The sequence below is a fragment of the Mytilus galloprovincialis genome, chromosome 12 (assembly GCF_965363235.1).
Source record: "Mytilus galloprovincialis chromosome 12, xbMytGall1.hap1.1, whole genome shotgun sequence".
NCBI lineage: Eukaryota > Metazoa > Mollusca > Bivalvia > Mytilida > Mytilidae > Mytilus > Mytilus galloprovincialis.
Window position 1 is genome coordinate 24,957,367 of NC_134849.1, and position 23,597 is coordinate 24,980,963.

The 23,597-nt window shown below is 33.8% G+C and overlaps 1 long non-coding RNA gene across 1 annotated transcript; it reads left to right on the top strand.

Moving 5' to 3' along the window:
* The first annotated feature begins 602 nt into the window (after nucleotides 1–602).
* On the top strand, nucleotides 603–14,254 carry LOC143054938 (uncharacterized). The gene is made up of 3 exons (XR_012971887.1): nucleotides 603–743; nucleotides 2,588–2,695; nucleotides 14,091–14,254. It is a non-coding gene; the product is annotated as an uncharacterized LOC143054938 (long non-coding RNA).
* The last annotated feature ends 9,343 nt before the right edge of the window (nucleotides 14,255–23,597 follow it).

A 23,597-nucleotide genomic window follows, 5' to 3' on the forward strand; every position in this document is an offset into this window, starting at 1 on the left:
CTACCACTACAGTAATTGTTTATTGAAAACAAATAAGTTACAGCCTTTTTAGAAAATTTGTTAACCAAACTGTAAGTTTATATGACTTTGCAGTGTCTGTGCATTTATATTTATGCTACACATATGGTACATGATTTTGTTTTTCTATCATATGCATTTTGTTTAAAAATCTACAAATAAGTCTGTGCTACTATCTCATTCAGATGGAGAGTAACTTTTACAGGATAAAAATATGTCCAGTTTGGTATATTTTTCTGTTAGTTTAAACGGTAGGCACTTATTGTTAACCATCGAGAGACGTTAACCACCGAGAGTCGGTTTTTAGACCCGCCCAGTGCACCTAAGCACGCCTACTTTTGGAGCTCTTTAGTTTGAAGATAAGAAAAATATACGAAATTACGGAACTGTGTACCATGTTTTATACTTGTTGTTGTTGGTGTTTCTTGCGCATGCGCACAAAGCACGGTGATAGTTACGGTTACTGACTCAGGAACCTTGTATATTATATACCTCGGTTTACAGACGTTTAATAAACTGGATCCCTGTTGTGTTCACTTATCGATACACTACGATGGAATTACGGACCAGTTTAACATAAACATGGTAAATAGATAGACAGCTGATAATCATAATGATTAAGAAATAACCTGGAATAAGAAATGAGTTAACTATTGATTATAACAGAGACGAGAATGCCATCGTGTTTGTTCTGCTAAAAAAAAGCAGGAACATTGGAGTTTATGGTTAGATTTTAAATATTTATTGTCTCCAAACTGGGCAAATTTGATATAGTAACAACCCCCCTCCCCCTTTTTTTTTTTTTAAATAACTCGAGAACCACACATCGCGCTCGCTTAACAAAGTAACAATAAGAAATAATTATTGTTAGTTTCAAGAATAATTAATCGTCAAAACTTATCCCCTCCCCGACATCAAAGGAAGTTAAATGTATTATCCCAAAATTAGACCAAATTATTATGATATAAGGACGTCTTGACAGGCTATTATTTTATTTTGTTTTGTTGGTGTTTTTTTTTTGCTTTGACGTCTTCCTCCTGTATGAAAAAAAAACATAATAGACCCCCCCCCTTTTTTTCCCCATAATATAGCTTTTTAAGAAGTCATAATTATTGGGAGTACCCCTGAATATATTTCAGACAGACTCTTCTCTAAAAAATGTAAACATGATTTGAGAGAAATCTTTGGAATAGTTTTTTAAATGATTTAATTATTATATGTCATGTACATGTATAATTAACATAGTTATAAACCGAGACTACTAGTATAACACATAGTGTTATAGTAGTCTCAGCTATAAACTTTCCATTGTATTGACCAATATGACTAACTCATATGTTCTTTCCCGTAAATGTTACAATATCAATATATTACAGTAAAACTGATAGTTTGATGACATTGTTTAAGACTATTGACCTCAGGTCAGCCTAAACTGAGTTTAAAACTGTAATTTATTCATTAAAACAGTTCAAGACATGTACCTTCTGAAATGTGATTGCATCAAAATTAAACCTAAGGCATAACATACTTAGTGTGCAGGAAGTGCCACCAAATAAATACTGATTTGTAAAATTAGATGATGATATTTGTGAAGTCAAAGATATTATAGCTAGTTATAACTGGTTTTAGATATAAATCTGAGTAAAAGGTTGATTTATATGTGCTCTTTCATGTTTAGATTATAATTTAAATTTAATCTTTTGAAGTTTTTTTTATAATATTAAGACATTAAAATCACAATTATTTATTTTTATCATATATTTAGTACAAAATACAGCTATTTTGTATATCTAATAAAGGTTCTTTTTTCCAGTCTGTATCACCTACCCTGTATCGCATACCCCGTATCGCATGGCTAAACCCGTATCGCATACCCCGTATCGCATGGTAAAATCCGTATCGCATATCTTTTTTTTTTTTTTTTTTTTTTTTAACTATAAAGTCAGTTTTTTAGGGGTTTTTTTGCTTAAGAATTTTTTTTCTAAAAATAGGTAATTTTTTGGAATGACGTCATTGTTTGGTATGTAACGTCACGTACATCAAGTTTTCATATTGTATGTGACGTCACGAACATCAAGTTTTTACAACATATTTTTTGGCACACTCAATGCAACTATAAATCACTTAGATATATACAATAATAAACAAAATATTTTCAAAACAACAGATTGTAAGGTAACCTAGGTGCTTCGTATAAATAATTGAGCAGTTATTTTAAAGCTTTGAAACAAGACAAAAGCAGAACTGAAGGTAACCCAGTGCTATGGATCAGAAAACAGTTCATATACTATAATACTCTTCTGTTGAAATATATGATAAAGCGTATAATACATGGCAAAATCCGTATCACATGCCGTATCACCCTCGACCAATATCATCCCTCGGGCCTAAAGGCCCTCGGGCTGATATTGATGTCTCGGGATGATACGACATATGATACGGATTTTGCCATGTATTATTCTCTATATACACAAAAAAATAATTTTTGTCCTTTTTTAGTTGAATGACTGTACACAAACATTATACACACATAATTTTGATAATTCTGTAATGTTTTTTTTTTCTATAGCCCCAGAATGTGACAAAAGACTTATTAATCCAGATTTACAAAAAATAGAAATAGTTCAGCTACCATAAGACTGCTATGACAAAAATTGTGCAGTTTCCAGAATTTGAGGTAGAGTATAGTTAGGAATAGTTTGATTATGCAGATGCTTAGTTTGCCATAAACAATTATGCCCTTGATACAAAAGCAGAGGAAACAAAAAAGTATGAAAATAGTTGAAAAAAGTAATCATTATTACCTAATATACTGTAAATAGAAAAAGAGAAAGGCACTGGTTATGATTTGGTATTTTTAATAGCATTATCATTTGTCCATAACTTGGAATATATACTGGATTGAGCTTGACATTTATTTAATATCATTGACACATGGTTGCAAGAAATGAAAGATGGTAATTTAAACCTAGCAATTTTATTAAGATTTAAAAAAAAAGCTTTTGATTTGGTAGAATATGACTTTCTTTGTTTAAAGCTCGACATTTATGGATTTTGTGAGACTACTGTTAGTTTTTTTAAGTCGTACCTGAATAACAAAAGGTATACATTTGTAATGTTAACTCTGAACAACAACATGTAAAATTTGGTGTTCCCCAATGTTTTATACCTTGTCCTCTATTGTTTGTGCTATTTATAAATGACCTTCCCTTATGCATTAAAAATTGTGAAACAGACCTATTTCGTTGTATATGCTGATGACACCACTATTCATAAATAAGGGGGAAACATCTACAAAATATAAATGATGATGTTCAAGAAGATTTATACCGGGTTGAAGAGTGGTGTAAAATGAATAACATGTTCATAGATGCAAATGAAACAAAATGTTTGATTACTGGAACAAAGCAGAAACTATTCAGACTTTTCAACCAAACTTGATAATAAATTAAAGTATTACAAAATTCTTCATGTGAAAAAATATTAGTTTCAAAATTGACAGCCCACTAAGTAACTGGAGAAATCAAATTGACCAAGGTTGTGCTAATATATCATCCAGAATATATATACCATCTTTCTTAAATACATTTTTTTTTATATAACTGCAAGAAAACATAATACAATGGGTGTTCTGCCCCTAATTGACTACTGTTGTATTATTTGGGATGAATGTAAAAATTGAGGGATAACCAGAATTTTAAAAATCCAAAAAAAGGGCAGCATGATAAATTCTAGATGCAGATCCGTTATCCCTCTTGGTATATAGGAGCACTATATTCTATGTTAACCTCCGACAGTAGGTATAAACAAATACTGTTGATAGACGGTATATAGGAGCACTATATTTCATGTTAACCACTGACGGTAGGTATAACAAAATACTGTTGATAGACGGTATATAGGAGCACTATATCTTATGTTAACCACCGATGGTAGGTATAGACAAATACTGGTGATAGACGGTATATAGGAGCACTATACTGTATGTTAACCACCGACGGTAGGTATAAACAAATACTGTTGATAGACGGTATATAGGAGCACTATATTGTATGTTAACCACCGACGGTAGGTATAGACAAATACTGTTGATAGACGGTATATAGAAGCACTATATTGTATATTAACTACCCACAGTAGGTATAGATTAATACTGTTGATAAACGGTATATAGGAGCACTATATTGTATGTTAACTACCGACGGTAGGTATAGACAAATACTGTAGATAGACGGTATATAGGAGCACTATATTGTATGTTAACCACCAACGGTAGGTATAGACAAATACTGTTGATAGATGGTATATAGGAGCACTATATTGTATGTTAACTACCGAGGGTAGGTATAGGCAAATACTGTTGATAGACGGTATATAGGAGCACTATATTGTATGTTAACTACCGACAGTAGGTATAGACACATACTGTTCATAGACAGTATACAGGAGCACTATATTGTATGTTAACTACCGACAGTAGGTATAGACAGATACTGATGATAGACGGTATATAGGAGCACTATATTGTATGTTAACCACCAACGGTAGGTATAGACAAATACTGTTGATAGATGGTATATAGGAGCACTATATTGTATGTTAACTACCGAGGGTAGGTATAGGCAAATACTGTTGATAGACGGTATATAGGAGCACTATATTGTATGTTAACTACCGACAGTAGGTATAGACACATACTGTTCATAGACAGTATACAGGAGCACTATATTGTATGTTAACTACCGACAGTAGGTATAGACAGATACTGATGATAGACGGTATATAGGAGCACTATATTGTATGTTAACCACCGACGGTAGGTATAGACAAATACTGTTGATAGATGGTATATAGGAGCACTATATTGTATGTTAACTACCGACGGTAGGTATAGACAAATACTGTTGATAGACGATATGTAGGAGCACTATATTGTATGTTAACCACCGACGGTAGGTAAAGACAAAAGTAAAAACACAAAAATACTGAACTCCGAGGAAAATTCAAAAAGGAAAATCAAAAATCAAAAGGCAAAATCAAAAGTCCAAACACATCAAACGAATGGATAACAACTGTCATATTCCTGACTTGGTACAGGCATTTTCTAATGTAGAAAATGGTGGATTGAACCTGGTTTTATAGCTAGCTAAACCTCTCACTTGTATGACAAAATGCTGTTGATAGATGGTATATAGAAGCACTATATTGTATGTTAACTACCGAGGTTAGGTATAGACAAATACTGTTGATAGACATCAACGGTACATGGGAGCACTATATTGTATGTTAACCACCGACGGTAGCTATAGACAAATACTGTTGATAGACGGTATATAGGAGCACTATAATGTATGTTAACCACCAACGGTTGGTATAGACAAACACTGTTGATATACGGTATATAGCACTATATTGTATGTTAACTACCGACGGTAGGTATAGACAAATACTGTTGATAGACGGTATATAGGAGCACTATATTGTATGTTAACTACCGACGGTAGGTATAGACAAATACTGTTGATAGACGGTATATAGGAGCACTATATTGTATGTTAACTACTGACGGTAGTTATAGCCAAATACTGTTGATAGACGGTATATGGGAGCATTATATTGTATGTTAACCACCGACGGTAGGTATAGACAAATACTGTTGATAGACGGTATATAGGAGCACTATATTGATGTTAACTACCGACAGTAGGTATAGACAAATACTGTTGATAGACGGTATATAGGAGGACTATATTGAATGTTAACCACCGACGGTAGGTATAGACAAATACTGTTGATAGACGGTATATAGGAGCACTATATTGTATGTTAACTACCGACAGTAGGTATAGACAAATACTGTTGATAGACGGTATATAGGAGCACTATATTGAATGTTAACCACCGACGGTAGGTACAGACAAATACTATTGATAGACGGTATATAGGAGCACTATGTTGTATGTTAACTACCGACAGTAGGTATAGACAGATACTGTTGATAGACCGTATATAGGAGCACTATATTGAATGTTAACCACCAACGGTAGGTACAGACAAATACTATTGATAGACCGTATATAGGAGCACTATATTGTATGTTAACCACCAACGGTAGGTATAGACAAATACTGTTGATAGATGGTATATAGGAGCACTATATTGTATGTTAACTACCGACGGTAGGTATAAACAAATACTGTTGATAGACGGTATATAGGAGCACTATATTGTATGTTAACCACCGACGGTAGGTATAGACAAATACTGTTGATAGATGGTATATAGGAGCACTATATTGTATGTTAACTACCGAGGGTAGGTATAGACAAATACTGTTGATAGACGGTATATAGGAGCACTATATTGTATGTTAACTACCGACAGTAGGTATAGACAAATACTGTTGATAGACGGTATATAGGAGCACTATATTGAATGTTAACCACCGACGGTAGGTATAGACAAATACTGTTGATGGACGGTATATAGGAGCACTATATTGTATGTTAACTACCGACAGGAGGTATAGACACATACTGTTGATAGACGGTATATAGGAGCACTATATTGTATGTTAAGTTGTTAACCACCAACGGAAGGTATAGACATCTACTGTTGATAGATAGTATATAGGAGCACTATATTGTATGTTAACTACCGACAGTAGGTATAGACAAATACTGTTGATAGACATCAACGGTATATGGGAGCACTATATTGTATGTTAACCACCGACGGTAGATATAGACAAATACTGTTGATAGACGGTATACAGGAGCACTATAATGTATGTTAACCACCAACGGTTGGTATAGACAAATACTGTTGATTTACGGTATATAGCACTATATTGTATGTTAACTACCGACGGTAGGTATAGACAAATACTGTTGATAGACGGTATATAGGAGTACTATATTGTATGTTAACCACCGATGGTAGGTATAGACAAATACTGTTGATAGACGGTATATAGGAGTACTATATTGTATGTTAACCACCGACGGTAGGTATAGACAAATACTGTTGATAGATGGTATATAGGAGCACTATATTGTATGTTAACTACCGACGGTAGGTATAGACAAATACTGTTGATAGACGATATGTAGGAGCACTATATTGTATGTTAACCACCGACGGTAGGTAAAGACAAAAGTAAAAACACAAAAATACTGAACTCCGAGGAAAATTCAAAAAGGAAAATCAAAAATCAAAAGGCAAAATCAAAAGTCCAAACACATCAAACGAATGGATAACAACTGTCATATTCCTGACTTGGTACAGGCATTTTCTAATGTAGAAAATGGTGGATTGAACCTGGTTTTATAGCTAGCTAAACCTCTCACTTGTATGACAAAATGCTGTTGATAGATGGTATATAGAAGCACTATATTGTATGTTAACTACCGAGGTTAGGTATAGACAAATACTGTTGATAGACATCAACGGTACATGGGAGCACTATATTGTATGTTAACCACCGACGGTAGCTATAGACAAATACTGTTGATAGACGGTATATAGGAGCACTATAATGTATGTTAACCACCAACGGTTGGTATAGACAAACACTGTTGATATACGGTATATAGCACTATATTGTATGTTAACTACCGACGGTAGGTATAGACAAATACTGTTGATAGACGGTATATAGGAGCACTATATTGTATGTTAACTACCGACGGTAGGTATAGACAAATACTGTTGATAGACGGTATATAGGAGCACTATATTGTATGTTAACTACTGACGGTAGTTATAGCCAAATACTGTTGATAGACGGTATATGGGAGCATTATATTGTATGTTAACCACCGACGGTAGGTATAGACAAATACTGTTGATAGACGGTATATAGGAGCACTATATTGATGTTAACTACCGACAGTAGGTATAGACAAATACTGTTGATAGACGGTATATAGGAGGACTATATTGAATGTTAACCACCGACGGTAGGTATAGACAAATACTGTTGATAGACGGTATATAGGAGCACTATATTGTATGTTAACTACCGACAGTAGGTATAGACAAATACTGTTGATAGACGGTATATAGGAGCACTATATTGAATGTTAACCACCGACGGTAGGTACAGACAAATACTATTGATAGACGGTATATAGGAGCACTATGTTGTATGTTAACTACCGACAGTAGGTATAGACAGATACTGTTGATAGACCGTATATAGGAGCACTATATTGAATGTTAACCACCAACGGTAGGTACAGACAAATACTATTGATAGACCGTATATAGGAGCACTATATTGTATGTTAACCACCAACGGTAGGTATAGACAAATACTGTTGATAGATGGTATATAGGAGCACTATATTGTATGTTAACTACCGACGGTAGGTATAAACAAATACTGTTGATAGACGGTATATAGGAGCACTATATTGTATGTTAACCACCGACGGTAGGTATAGACAAATACTGTTGATAGATGGTATATAGGAGCACTATATTGTATGTTAACTACCGAGGGTAGGTATAGACAAATACTGTTGATAGACGGTATATAGGAGCACTATATTGTATGTTAACTACCGACAGTAGGTATAGACACTGTTGATAGACGGTATATAGGAGCACTATATTGAATGTTAACCACCGACGGTAGGTATAGACAAATACTGTTGATGGACGGTATATAGGAGCACTATATTGTATGTTAACTACCGACAGGAGGTATAGACACATACTGTTGATAGACGGTATATAGGAGCACTATATTGTATGTTAAGTTGTTAACCACCAACGGAAGGTATAGACATCTACTGTTGATAGATAGTATATAGGAGCACTATATTGTATGTTAACTACCGACAGTAGGTATAGACAAATACTGTTGATAGACATCAACGGTATATGGGAGCACTATATTGTATGTTAACCACCGACGGTAGATATAGACAAATACTGTTGATAGACGGTATACAGGAGCACTATAATGTATGTTAACCACCAACGGTTGGTATAGACAAATACTGTTGATTTACGGTATATAGCACTATATTGTATGTTAACTACCGACGGTAGGTATAGACAAATACTGTTGATAGACGGTATATAGGAGTACTATATTGTATGTTAACCACCGATGGTAGGTATAGACAAATACTGGTGATAGACGGTATATAGGAGCACTATACTGTATGTTAACCACCGACGGTAGGTATAAACAAATACTGTTGATAGACGGTATATAGGAGCACTATATTGTATGTTAACCACCGACGGTAGGTATAGACAAATACTGTTGATAGACGGTATATATATATATATAGAAGCACTATATTGTATATTAACTACCCACAGTAGGTATAGATTAATACTGTTGATAAACGGTATATAGGAGCACTATATTGTATGTTAACTACCGACGGTAGGTATAGACAAATACTGTAGATAGACGGTATATAGGAGCACTATATTGTATGTTAACCACCAACGGTAGGTATAGACAAATACTGTTGATAGATGGTATATAGGAGCACTATATTGTATGTTAACTACCGAGGGTAGGTATAGGCAAATACTGTTGATAGACGGTATATAGGAGCACTATATTGTATGTTAACTACCGACAGTAGGTATAGACACATACTGTTCATAGACAGTATACAGGAGCACTATATTGTATGTTAACTACCGACAGTAGGTATAGACAGATACTGTTGATAGACGGTATATAGGAGCACTATATTGTATGTTAACCACCGACGGTAGGTATAGACAAATACTGTTGATAGATGGTATATAGGAGCACTATATTGTATGTTAACTACCGACGGTAGGTATAGACAAATACTGTTGATAGACGATATATAGGAGCACTATATTGTATGTTAACCACCGACGGTAGGTATAGACAAAAGTAAAAACACAAAAATACTGAACTCCGAGGAAAATTCAAAAAGGAAAATCAAAAATCAAAAGGCAAAATCAAAAGTCCAAACACATCAAACGAATGGATAACAACTGTCATATTCCTGACTTGGTACAGGCATTTTCTAATGTAGAAAATGGTGGATTGAACCTGGTTTTATAGCTAGCTAAACCTCTCACTTGTATGACAAAATGCTGTTGATAGATGGTATATAGAAGCACTATATTGTATGTTAACTACCGAGGGTAGGTATAGACAAATACTGTTGATAGACATCAACGGTACATGGGAGCACTATATTGTATGTTAACCACCGACGGTAGCTATAGACAAATACTGTTGATAGACGGTATATAGGAGCACTATAATGTATGTTAACCACCAACGGTTGGTATAGACAAATACTGTTGATATACGGTATATAGCACTATATTGTATGTTAACTACCGACGGTAGGTATAGACAAATACTGTTGATAGACGGTATATAGGAGCACTATATTGTATGTTAACTACCGACGGTAGGTATAGACAAATACTGTTGATAGACGGTATATAGGAGCACTATATTGTATGTTAACTACCGACGGTAGTTATAGCCAAATACTGTTGATAGACGGTATATGGGAGCATTATATTGTATGTTAACCACCGACGGTAGGTATAGACAAATACTGTTGATAGACGGTATATAGGAGCACTACATTGTATGTTGACTACCGACAGTAGGTATAGACAAATACTGTTGATAGACGGTATATAGGAGCACTATATTGTATGTTAACCACCAACGGTAGGTATAGACAAATACTGTTGATAGATGGTATATAGGAGCACTATATTGTATGTTAACTACCGACGGTAGGTATAAACAAATACTGTTGATAGACGGTATATAGGAGCACTATATTGTATGTTAACTACCGAGGGTAGGTATAGACAAATAGTTGATAGACGGTATATAGGAGCACTATATTGTATGTTAACTACCGACAGTAGGTATAGACACATACTGTTGATAGACGGTATATAGAAGCACTATATTGTATGTTAAGTTGTTAACCACCGACGGAAGGTATAGACATATACTGTTGATAGATGGTATATAGGAGCACTATATTGTAGGTTAACTACCGACAGTAGGTATAGACAAATACTGTTGATAGACATCAACGGTATATGGGAGCACTATATTGTATGTTAACCACCGACGGTAGGTATAGACAAATACTGTTGATAGACGGTATATAGGAGCACTATAATGTATGTTAACCACCAACGGTTGGTATAGACAAATACTGTTGATATACGGTATATAGCACTATATTGTATGTTAACTACCGACGGTAGGTAAAGACAAATACTGTTGATGGACGGTATATAGGAGCACTATATTGTATGTTAACTACCGACGGTAGGTATAGACAAATACTGTTGATAGACGGTATATAGGAGCACTATATGGTATGTTAACTACTGACGGTAGGTATAGCCAAATACTGTTGATAGACGGTATATGGGAGCATTATATTGTATGTTAACCACCGACGGTAGGTATAGACAAATACTGTTGATAGACGGTATATAGGAGCACTATATTGTATGTTAACTACCGACAGTAGGTATAGACAAATACTGTTGATAGACGGTATATAGGAGCACTATATTGAATGTTAACCACCGACGGTAGGTATAGACAAATACTGTTGATAGACGGTATATAAGAGCACTATATTGTATGTTAACTACCGACAGTAGGTATAGACACATACTGTTGATAGACGGTATATAGGAGCACTATATTGTATGTTAAGTTGTTAACCACCGACGGAAGGTATAGACATATACTGTTGATAGATGGTATATAGGAGCACTATATTGTATGTTAACTACCGAGGGTAGGTATAGACAAATACTGTTGATAGACGGTATATAGGAGCACTATATTGTATGTTAACTACCGACAGTAGGTATAGACACATACTGTTCATAGACGGTATATAGGAGCACTATATTGTATGTTAACTACCGACAGTAGGTATAGACAGATACTGTTGATAGACGGTATATAGGAGCACTATATTGTATGTTAACCACCGACGGTAGGTATAGACAAATACTGTTGATAGATGGTATATAGGAGCACTATATTGTATGTTAACTACCGACGGTAGGTATAGACAAATACTGTTGATAGACGGTATATAGGAGCACTATATTGTATGTTAACTACCGACGGTAGGTATAGACAAATACTGTTGATAGATGGTATATAGGAGCACTATATTGTATGTTAACTACCGAGGGTAGGTATAGACAAATACTGTTGATAGACGGTATATAGGAGCACTATATTGTATGTTAAGTTGTTAACCACCGACGGAAGGTATAGACATATACTGTTGATAGATGGTATATAGGAGCACTATATTGTAGGTTAACTACCGACAGTAGGTATAGACAAATACTGTTGATAGACATCAACGGTATATGGGAGCACGATATTGTATGTTAACCACCGACGGTAGGTATAGACAAATACTGTTGACAGACGGTATATAGGAGCACTATAATGTATGTTAACCACCAACGGTTGGTATAGACAAATACTGTTGATATACGGTATATAGCACTATATTGTATGTTAACTACCGACGGTAGGTATAGACAAATACTGTTGATAGACGGTATATAGGAGCACTATATTGTATGTTAACTACTGACGGTAGGTATAGCCAAATACTGTTGATAGACGGTATATGGGAGCATTATATTGTATGTTAACCACCGACGGTAGGTATAGACAAATACTGTTGATAGACGGTATATAGGAGCACTATATTGTATGTTAACTACCGACAGTAGGTATAGACAAATACTGTTGATAGACGGTATATAGGAGCACTATATTGAATGTTAACCACCGACGGTAGGTATAGACAAATACTGTTGATGGACGGTATATAGGAGCACTATATTGTATGTTAACTACCGACAGTAGGTATAGACACATACTGTTGATAGACGGTATATAGGAGCACTATATTGTATGTTAAGTTGTTAACCACCAACGGAAGGTATAGACATCTACTGTTGATAGATAGTATATAGGAGCACTATATTGTATGTTAACTACCGACAGTAGGTATAGACAAATACTGTTGATAGACATCAACGGTATATGGGAGCACTATATTGTATGTTAACCACCGACGGTAGATATAGACAAATACTGTTGATAGACGGTATACAGGAGCACTATAATGTATGTTAACCACCAACGGTTGGTATAGACAAATACTGTTGATTTACGGTATATAGCACTATATTGTATGTTAACTACCGACGGTAGGTATAGACAAATACTGTTGATAGACGGTATATAGGAGTACTATATCGTATGTTAACCACCGACGGTAGGTGTAGACAAATAATGTTGAAAGTCTGTGTAAAGGAGTACTTTATCGTATGTTAACCATCGACGGTAGGTATATACAAATACTGTTGATAGACTGTGTTAAGGAGCACTATATCGTATGTTAACCACCGACGGTAGGTATAGACAAATACTGTTGATAGATGGTATATAGGAGTACTATATTGTATGTTAACCACCGACGGTAGGTATAGACAAATACTGTTTATAGACGGTATATAGGAGCACTTTATTGCATGTTAACCACCGACGGTAGGTATAGACAAATACTGTTGATGGACGGTGCAAAGGAGTACTATATCGTATGTTAACCACTGACGGTAGGTATAGACAACTACTGTTGATATACGGTATATAGGAGGACTGTATTGTATGTTAACCACCGACGGTAGGTATAGACAAATACTGTTGATATACGGTATATAGGAGTATTGTATTTTATGTCAAACATCGACGATAGGTATGGACAAAATCCGACAAATACTGTATACAGACAGTGTATAGAAGTACTGTATTGTATGGTAAACACTGACGGTTGGTATGGACAATTTCTGTATCTTGCATCAATTGTAAATAAAAGTATCATGTGAGTGACACAGGCTCATTGAAGCCTCTAGTTTTGATATTATAAATGTGGAGATCTGGTCTAATTTATCATTTTCTCTATTACATGCATGATAACTGCAACAATTGAATTGAAATAAAAGTGATAATATTTCTGTTGTAGGTTATCAAGATTTAGTGTTTCCATACAAGTGACAAAGATTGAACAACAAAAACATCTCAAACTTTACAGGACAGAGTAGACTTTTTTCACTGTGCTTAGTTTTGTCTTTATGTCTAAATTATGATACCTTTAAAAAAAAACAATAAAATATGGAATAACATTTATTTCTATCTTATAAAGTGGAGTGAAGAAATAAGGGGTCATTGAAAACATAAGAATATATTGCTATCATATATGCAGATCAGCAGCCCATACATTTGCTATAGCACATAAATATGGGACCAATAATTTCAAGTTGCCTTTTAAAAAAGACCTTATTAATGTTATGCGAGATACCACCAAAGACCACTAGGTGTTGATCAAATGATATTGTAAATAAGAGGGTTGTCCAAAATATTTCCAAACCACAATGGTAAAAAAACAGTTTTGGTCAGTCTTAAAAGAAGCAAATATAATTTAGAAAAAGTGCAAGCTGTTGATAAAAACTACAAATAACTGCCAGTCCTAAATGTGGGTGGAGATTACCATTTAGCACAAATGAGTTTCTGGCCTAAAGAAAATAATTTCGGCACAAACCGATTATACCCTTTCAAAAACTATGTGTAGTCCCTTTTATAAAAGTGGCAGATTATCTTTCTATCTAGAGTATCTATGACAACTAACTGCTGCTCCTAGTGACGTTAGTCTTTGGTTTTTGAAAAGATTGGATATATTGTCACAATTCTTTTCTAAGGTACCGGTCTGATAAACAGGAAGTAGCCAGATTAGCTACTAAATATATGCACACTGAAATATAGTCCCTTAAAATTCCCTGGCTGTGTACATGTTCAGATACGAACTATGAAAATTTTGTTTATATCTTTAGAGAAGTAAAATCAAGTATGTATGTCTTTAGTTTTGTCAAATTGCTGTCTTGTTTTGTCCTGTTATTAGGTAACAGTACTGATACAATACTGTAAAAATACGGAAATGTGGTATGATTGCCAATGAGACACCTACATGTATCCACTCAAGTTCAAATAAAGCGGATGTAAGCAGTTATATATGCAACCATACAGCCTTCAACAATGAGAAAAATCATATCAAATAGACCCTCGTAAATAGGTGTTGATCAAATGATATTGTAAATAAGAGGGTTGTATATTTCATGACGGTTACGGGTATAATACTAAACCCCTAACAAGAGGGATTGTGCCTGATATTCATAGGATGAAGACATAATCTTTCAATCAGTTTAATTGAGGTCTGGTTCTGGCATGTCAATAACTGCTAGTAATCTGTTGTTATTTATGTATTATTGTCATTTTGTTTATTTTCTTTTGTTTCATATTCTGACATCGGACTCCGACTTCTCTTAAACTGAGTTTTACTGTGCGTATTGTTTCGCGTTTGTTTTTTCTTCATTGGATACAGGTATAGGGGAGGGTTGAGATCTCAAAAAACATGTTTAATCCCGCCGCAATTTTGCGCCTGTCCCAAGTTAGGAGCCTCTGACCTTTGTTAGTCTTGTATAATTTATAATTTTAGTTTCTTGTGTATAATTCGGAGCTTAGTATGACGTCCATTATCACTAAACTAGTATACATATTTGTTTAGGGGCCAGCTGACGGACACCTCCGTGTGCGAGAGTTTCTCGCTACACTGAAGATCTATCGGTGGCCTTCGGCTGTTGTCTGCTCTATGGTCGGGTTGTTGTCTCCTTGACACATTCCCCATTTCCATACTCAATTTTACATCTGCAATAATCACGAAACAATCAGAGACAAGTTTGGGTCTAAATCTGTATGTCCCACATAATCAAATTGACCGAAAAGAGAGGAGAAAGATACTAAAGGCTTATTCAAACACATAAGTCAATAATAAACTGACAAAACCACGGCAAAAAAAAGAGAAAGATTAAAAAACAAACAACAGAATGCAAAACACAACAAAGAACATCACAGACTGAACAAAACGAACCTCGCCAAAAAACTGGTGTGACCAAATGACTAATTTATCTCAGCCTTACATTATTTAGCAGACCCTTTATTATACCAAACCAAACAAAGTTCTTTATGGTACAATGTTTTTGATCCATCGGTCTGTCAGTCCTGTTCTCGTTATTGCAACTCCTCTGAAACCACATAACAGAGTTTTATAAATCTTTGTAGATAATGAGGAAATTATGAAATTATCAATTCATTGATTTTCTATATACTCCTACAACAGTTTGTCATAAAATCTGTCTAAAGACCACAACAGAGTTTCATGAATTTTTTAGATAGTTAGGACATGCTATGTAAATGTGCATATTGGCAGAAAATCATGATTAATTTTTGTATGCTCCACCTACGATAGTAAATGGGCATTAGTTTTCCGGTCTATGCGTCTGCTCCTTCGTCCGTTTTCTCGCTTCAGGTTAAATGTTTTGGTCAAGGTAGTTTTTGTTGAAGGTCAGGTCCAATAAACTTGAAACTTAGTACATATGTTTCCAATAATATGTTTGTTTCTAAGCTTAATGCCAAAGAAGGTTTTTTCCCCTATTTCACGGTCCACTGAACAAAGAAAATGATAGGGCAAGTGGGGAACGGTGTACGATGGACACATTCTTGTTTTTGTGGAGCCTGCGACTTGTCGCAGAAAGCTCGACATAGGGATGGTGATCCGGCGGCGGCGGCGGCGACAGCGTTAGTTCACTTCTTAAAAGCTTTATATTTTAGACGGCGCACGACCTGGATGCTCCATACTCATTTTCATGGTTCAGTGACTACTTGAAAAAAAGTTAAGAGTTTTTAGCTCACCTGGCCCGAAGGGCCAAGTGAGCTATTCCCATCACTTTGCGTCCGGCGTCCGTCGTCGTCCGTCGTCCGTCGTCGTCCGTCGTCCGTCGTCGTTAACTTTTACAAAAATCTTCTCCTCTGAAACTACTGGGCCAAATTTAACCAAACTTGACCAAAATCATCATTGGGGTATCTAGTTTAAAAAATGTGTGGCGTGACCCGGCCAACCAACCAAGATGGCCGCCACGGCTAAAAATAGAACATAGGGGTAAAATGTAGATTTTGGCTCATATCTCTGAAACCAAAGCATTTAGAGCAAATCTGACATGGGGTAAAATTGTTTATCAGGTCCAGATCTATCTGCCCTGAAATTTTCAGATGAATCGGACAACCCGTTGTTGGGTTGCTGCCCCAAAATTGGTCATTTTAAGGAAATTTCACCGTTTTTGGTTATTATCTTGAATATAATTATAGATAGAGATAAACTGTAAATAGCAATAATGTTCAGCAAAGTAAGATCTACAAAAAAGTCAACATGACCAAAATGGTCAGTTGACCCCTTAAGGAGTTATTGCCCTTTATAGTAATTTTTTGTCAATTTTTCTTGAAGTTTTGTTATCTTGTACAAAAATCTTCTCCTCTGAAACTACTGAGACAAATTTAACCAAACTTGTCCACAATTATCATTAGGGTATCTAGTTTAAAAAATGTGTTCGATGACCCTGTCTGCCAACCAAGATGGCCGACATGACTAATAATAGTACATAGGTTAAAATGCAGTTTTTGGCTAAAATCTCAGAAACCAAAGCATTTAAAGCAAATCTGACAAGGATAAATTTGTTTGATAGGTCAAAGTCTATCTGCCCTGAAATTTTCAGACTAATCAGGCAACCCGTTGTTTGGTTGCTGCCCCGGAATTGGTAATTTTCAGAAAATTTTAGAGTTTTGGTTATTATCTTGAATATTGTTATAGATAGAGATAAAGTGTAAACAGCAATAATGTTTAGCAAAGTACAAGCTACAAATAAGTGGATATAGCCAAAATTTTCAATTGACCCTTTAAGGGAGTTACTGCCCTTCATAGTCAATTTTAACAATTGATTTGTATTTGTTTGTAAACTTTTACCAAATGCTTCTCCTCTGAAACTGCAGTAGTCCCAAAAAAGGTCCTGCCCCCCTCACTAATGAACATATACTTGAAGAAAAACAAACATTTATTCCTAATGATAGCGTTCCTTTGTTTACATTGAAAATGATGTGACAACTATAATCCCTAACATCAAAAATGTTTCAGTATTTTGGTTTCTTTTCAACAGATTCCAAAGTTTGAATGTCAAGTTTGAATTCTAATAATTTATACAGACTTCATCCCCTTTTACAGGTAATGTGTGCCTCATATTATTGTTTTAAAACTTTAATAGAATAACAGACACTTTGAGAGCTAAATTAATCAACAAAAACAGATCTTAGAATTGATTGATAGTGTTCAAAATATAAATTAACTATTAAAAGATGTTTTTCTCATTAAAAAAATATAGTTCTTCATTTAATATATATATTAGAAGTTTAGGATTTTTTTTTTATTTGATCGTGTCCCTTGTTCTCATTTCCTAGAATAAACCTACTTTAAAGTATTGGTTTTGAATTAATATACAAGAAATTTATTACACTAAAAGTAAAAATATTACTTGATACAAGAATAAAGACCATGTGTTCAGTGTCATGAGTTTCAGACTTTCAGTCATCATATTTGTTGGACTTTGTTGTTTAAAAGTTTTTGTGGTAATAAGATATAGCAAACAGGAAGTCTTCAATGAAAAGTCAGAATACTTCCTTTTTTGGTGGGAATCTTGAAGGTACAGTATTAAAAGTTTGCTCAAGTTTAAAACTATAATTGGGACACACAAACTGCTTTGTATTTTCAGATAAAATATAGATGAATAGGATCAATATAGTTTAAAGAAAAATCTGATTAGCCTGCTAGCATTCTAAAATTAGAATGTAAATAAGCCCAAAATAAAAATGACCATGAAAGGGAAGAAAACATTATTTTGCTGTCAATATTTATTTAACTGTGTTATCATACAACTAAATTTATCTAATTTGCAAACACTTTTACTCTCAATGTTTTGCATGCATGTTCTCAACAATGATCAATGATGATGTCTAGAAAACATTCTTGTAAAAGAGAAGGATGAAGCTAAAAACAAGTTTTCAATGGAAATATTAAATTCATTAAAAATATTTAAACCATATGTGTTTTGTTTGTTGGAATGAGTAATGATATACTTTATTTGTAGTTCTATAGAATAAAAATTGAAACATTTGTTATTGATTAAATCAGGAACATTTGTATTGACAGGACTCGAAACTACCTAGTTATAGCAGATTCTATGTCCTTTCACCGTTAATAAATCATGACAAGAAACAGAAACAGGCGTGTAAAATACATACATGTGAACCTCCCGACGGGAGTATATTTCATGAATATCATTTCTTACTACTGTACGGGTGTAGTTGACACCTGTGTTAAATTTTACCTGTAAATCAAAGAAGATGTATAATTATATGGCTTCACTTGACAGCTTGGGTGTCAAACATACTGGTAATCAACGATGTTTACCTCTGTTTAATAAAAACTTTGAGTAATACATTTTTGTTACTTCCCTTTGTTTTATCCTGTTTTCAGTTATTTTGCTTTTAAAAATGTAAATTGTAAAAAGACTATAAATGATTAATATTTTAATCAAATAATCATAAAAGGACGGTAATTAAATGAATTTGAATGTTTTGGGACAAATAAAAAAATATAAATTTATAAATTATTTTAGCAATCTAGACTTCCTTTCAAGGATTAAATTGAAGTTTATATGGTAAATCTGTCTATTTATTATGTTATTGGACTATACGATATGTACATTTAGACTGAAAAAAAATCCTAGTTAGTTTACTTCCTATTAAAACTTTGGGATTGAAAATTTAAGATGTTAGTTTATATAAGATTTTATTGTTTAGCTAGAGATAGCAAAACATTTGCACTGTTTAAGTTTTTTTAAGTTTTCTAGAAATATGACTTTCATAATGCTTAAAAGCCATGCAGTACTATTGCTTTTTTAATTAATTTATGATGTTGCAAATATCCGTGTAGAGCATATTTCTTTCTTATTTGTCTATAAAGTTACCAATGATAAGGAGATGGAGTCATGAATACAAATCTAAACAGATTATGAGATAAGATAAATAAATATAATGATTTATTTGCAAGCAGTGAACAATCATTTATCAAAAACAATAAAACAAGAAACAGATTCTTAATATTTTATTTCATTCAAATAGAAAGGCAATAAGGGTACTATGAACATATTACAATTTGATGGAAATTTGAAGAGAAAACACAATTTCTACATCATACAGTTACATTTACGACAAAATTTATGTCGATAAAAAACCTCCTGATCTGAGTCCTAATCTCCTGACCAAAATTTCCAAATCTCCTGATCTGAGTTTCACAGTCAATCACATGTATGAAAATATGTTCTCTCTATTATCTGAATTATTTCTAAAAATATCAATAAAATGTCATTCAACTTATGTAATAAATGATGCAAGTGTATCTCATTGTAGTTTGTCACTTCAAATTTGTCATAATAGCATTCATGTCATCAGAATGCAAATGGGGAAATAAAAAAATTGTGCCGATGGCATTGCCAATTTCTCAAACCATTAAAAGTGGGTCTCACTCTGGTCTAAGCATGACACAGGATTGACATTTTTTTGTAAGCATGACAAATGAATGGCAAATTCAACAATTGTGGATTTTACCCACCATTTTTATGGCCCCGCAACGAAGTCTGTAATTTTGTCTTTCTGTAATTCCGTCATTCCGCAACATACCATTATACGTTTTGTTCCGCTCCACTAATTTTTGCCGAAATTACAGGCTTTGGACTTTGAGAAATTGTTGAAAATCACAGTTATACAGACTTTTTTTCTAAACACCTTCAGATATGGGGCTGATTTTTGGTATGTTAATTAACTATAATAAGTAACAGATCAAGTTTAAGTTTTGCTCCGCTCCACTAATTTTTGCCGAAATTACAGGCTTTGGACTTTGAGAAATTGTTGAAAATCACAGTTATACGGACATTTTTTTTAAACACCTTCAGATATGGGGCTGATTTTTGGTATGTGAGTTAACCATAATGAGTTACAGATCAAGTTTACGTTTTGTTATGCTCCACTAATATTTGCCGAAACTACAGGCTTTGGACTTTGAGAAATTGTTGAAAATCACTGTTATACAGACTTTTTTTCTAAACACCTTCAGATATGGGGCTGATTTTTGGTATGTTAGTTAACTATGATAAGTAACAGATCAAGTATAAGTTTCGCTCCGCTCCACTAATTTTTGCCAAATTACGAGCTTTGGACTTTGAGAAATTGTTGAAAATCATTGAAAATCACAGTTATACAGACTTTTTCTAAACGCCTTCAGATATGGGGCTGATTTTTGGTATCTGAGTTAACCATGATTAGTTATAGGTCAAGCTTAAGTTTTGTTCCGCTCTGCTGATTTTTGCTGAAATTACGGGCTTTTGACTTTGATAGATTATTGAAAATCACAGTTATACAGATTTTTTCTCTATTACCCTCCAGATTTTGAGCTGAATTTTGGTATGCGAGGCTACCATCATGTTTGTGTCCACATGTGTGTTTATATTGAAATTGCAGATTTTTCAGCTTTTTGGGACGAGGCCATTCATGTTGCTTTGACACATCTGCTATCAGTTAATACAAGTTTGGTGACTATTTTTAGGCTCTGCCCCTTGGTCATGGTCCAGTAACTTTGAATGAAGTAGCAATTTATATTAAGTTAGTTTGATAAGAGCTACATGTGATAGATTAAACTCAATGATATTTTGTATGAGGTTGCAAATCTATCATTACACAATGCTATTTAATATGACAAATTTAAAATGATTTCGCAAGACTTATGGATTTATGGATACATGTCAGTTTGCTGACTATTTTGACACAACATTGACAAGTGACTTTGAATTAGTAAAATTTTCTGTGTAACTTAATTAGATTAAACAAATTTACAAGAACATAACTGTTTTGAACACCAATTTGTATTTCTTATTTAAGATGTCAACTTCAAACTTATGTACACATACATATGAATGAGCGTAAGTGCATTAGGTTATCTTATTTAATTGAAACTTTGTTTACTTAATTTAGAAAGATAGTTATAATAAATTACATGTAGATGGAATTTTCAACAATACTGCTATATTAAATATACAGGAATGCACCAGTAGTATCAATTTCTCAAACCTTTTTTGTATATGCAAATAAAAACACAACATATTTATATTGATCATGATTAAAAAAAAAAGGGCATAACTTAACTTTTCCTTATTTAACCAAAGGCAACATGTTTAGCAATTAGCTATAATTGCACTTCGATATATATATTATTTTATCCCACTACACTGTAAATGAAGCATATCAGTATTCTAGATATATATATAGGTATATCTATAAAAAAAACAAGTGACAACTCTATGACAGAAAACACATATGATAATCATGATATATATAAAGGTACTATGTCTACCCCAATCATATTAGCTCTCATTATGTAATTATTAATCTAGTCTTTCTTTTTTCACATTATGCAATTTATAACATTTTGTCCTCATTATTGTACATTATTTGCATATGTATTTATAGATTTTTGAAGATGCCAAGAAGAAAAAATTGGAGGGCAGCTGAGGCTAAACGTGGTGTGAAAAACCCAAAGAAACAGAGACTGACGGACTTGACTTGGGATACTGGACCCATTAACAGTACAAAATCTGACCTTGACATAGGTGATACTGACACCTTCAACAACAGTAACTCAAATAACATGGGGGATACTGACCTCCACACAAATATAAACAACAGTAACTCAAATAACATGGGGGATACTGACCTCCACACAAATATAAACAACAGTAACTCAAATAACATGGGGGATACTGACCTCCACACATATATAAACAACAGTAACTCAAATAACATGGGGGATACTAACCTCCACTCAAATGCAAACAATAGTAACTTGAAACTACTTGAAAAATCTGAATTGAATAAACTTCAAATATCTGAACTGAATATACTTGAAATATCTGAATTGAATAAACTTGAAAAATCTGAATTGAATAAACACAAACAATCTGAATTGAATCAAAACAGTAACAATAACTGTGCAAATCAAAACAGTAACAATAACTCTGCAAATCAAAACAGTAACAACAACTGTGCAAATCAAAACAGTGACAATAACTGTCTAAAAGAAACTTGTCACATACAAACAGATATTCTGTCAAATGAATCAAACAATAGTTATGCCAAAAAAGATTCTCATTGTTTTATCCAAACTAATCTGTTGCAAGACCAAAATGAACAATTTAAAACTGATTCAGAACAAGGAGTATCAAAATATTACAATTCTTTTAATGCAAACTTTATTAAATTTGGAACTTTTGACCAGTATGCCACAAAATTTGCTAATCAAAGCAGGGGAAACCAATGTACTTGTAATTGCTTAGTTTTCTTATCACTTTCTTCTTTAAATTTTGATTCAAACACACTGAACCTGGATTACATTTTTAATAAAGGTGATGAAATTTACAGGAAGCATGTTCAAGAATTAACAACACAGGGATTATTTAAAAATATGCTCTTAAATTTTGATGAA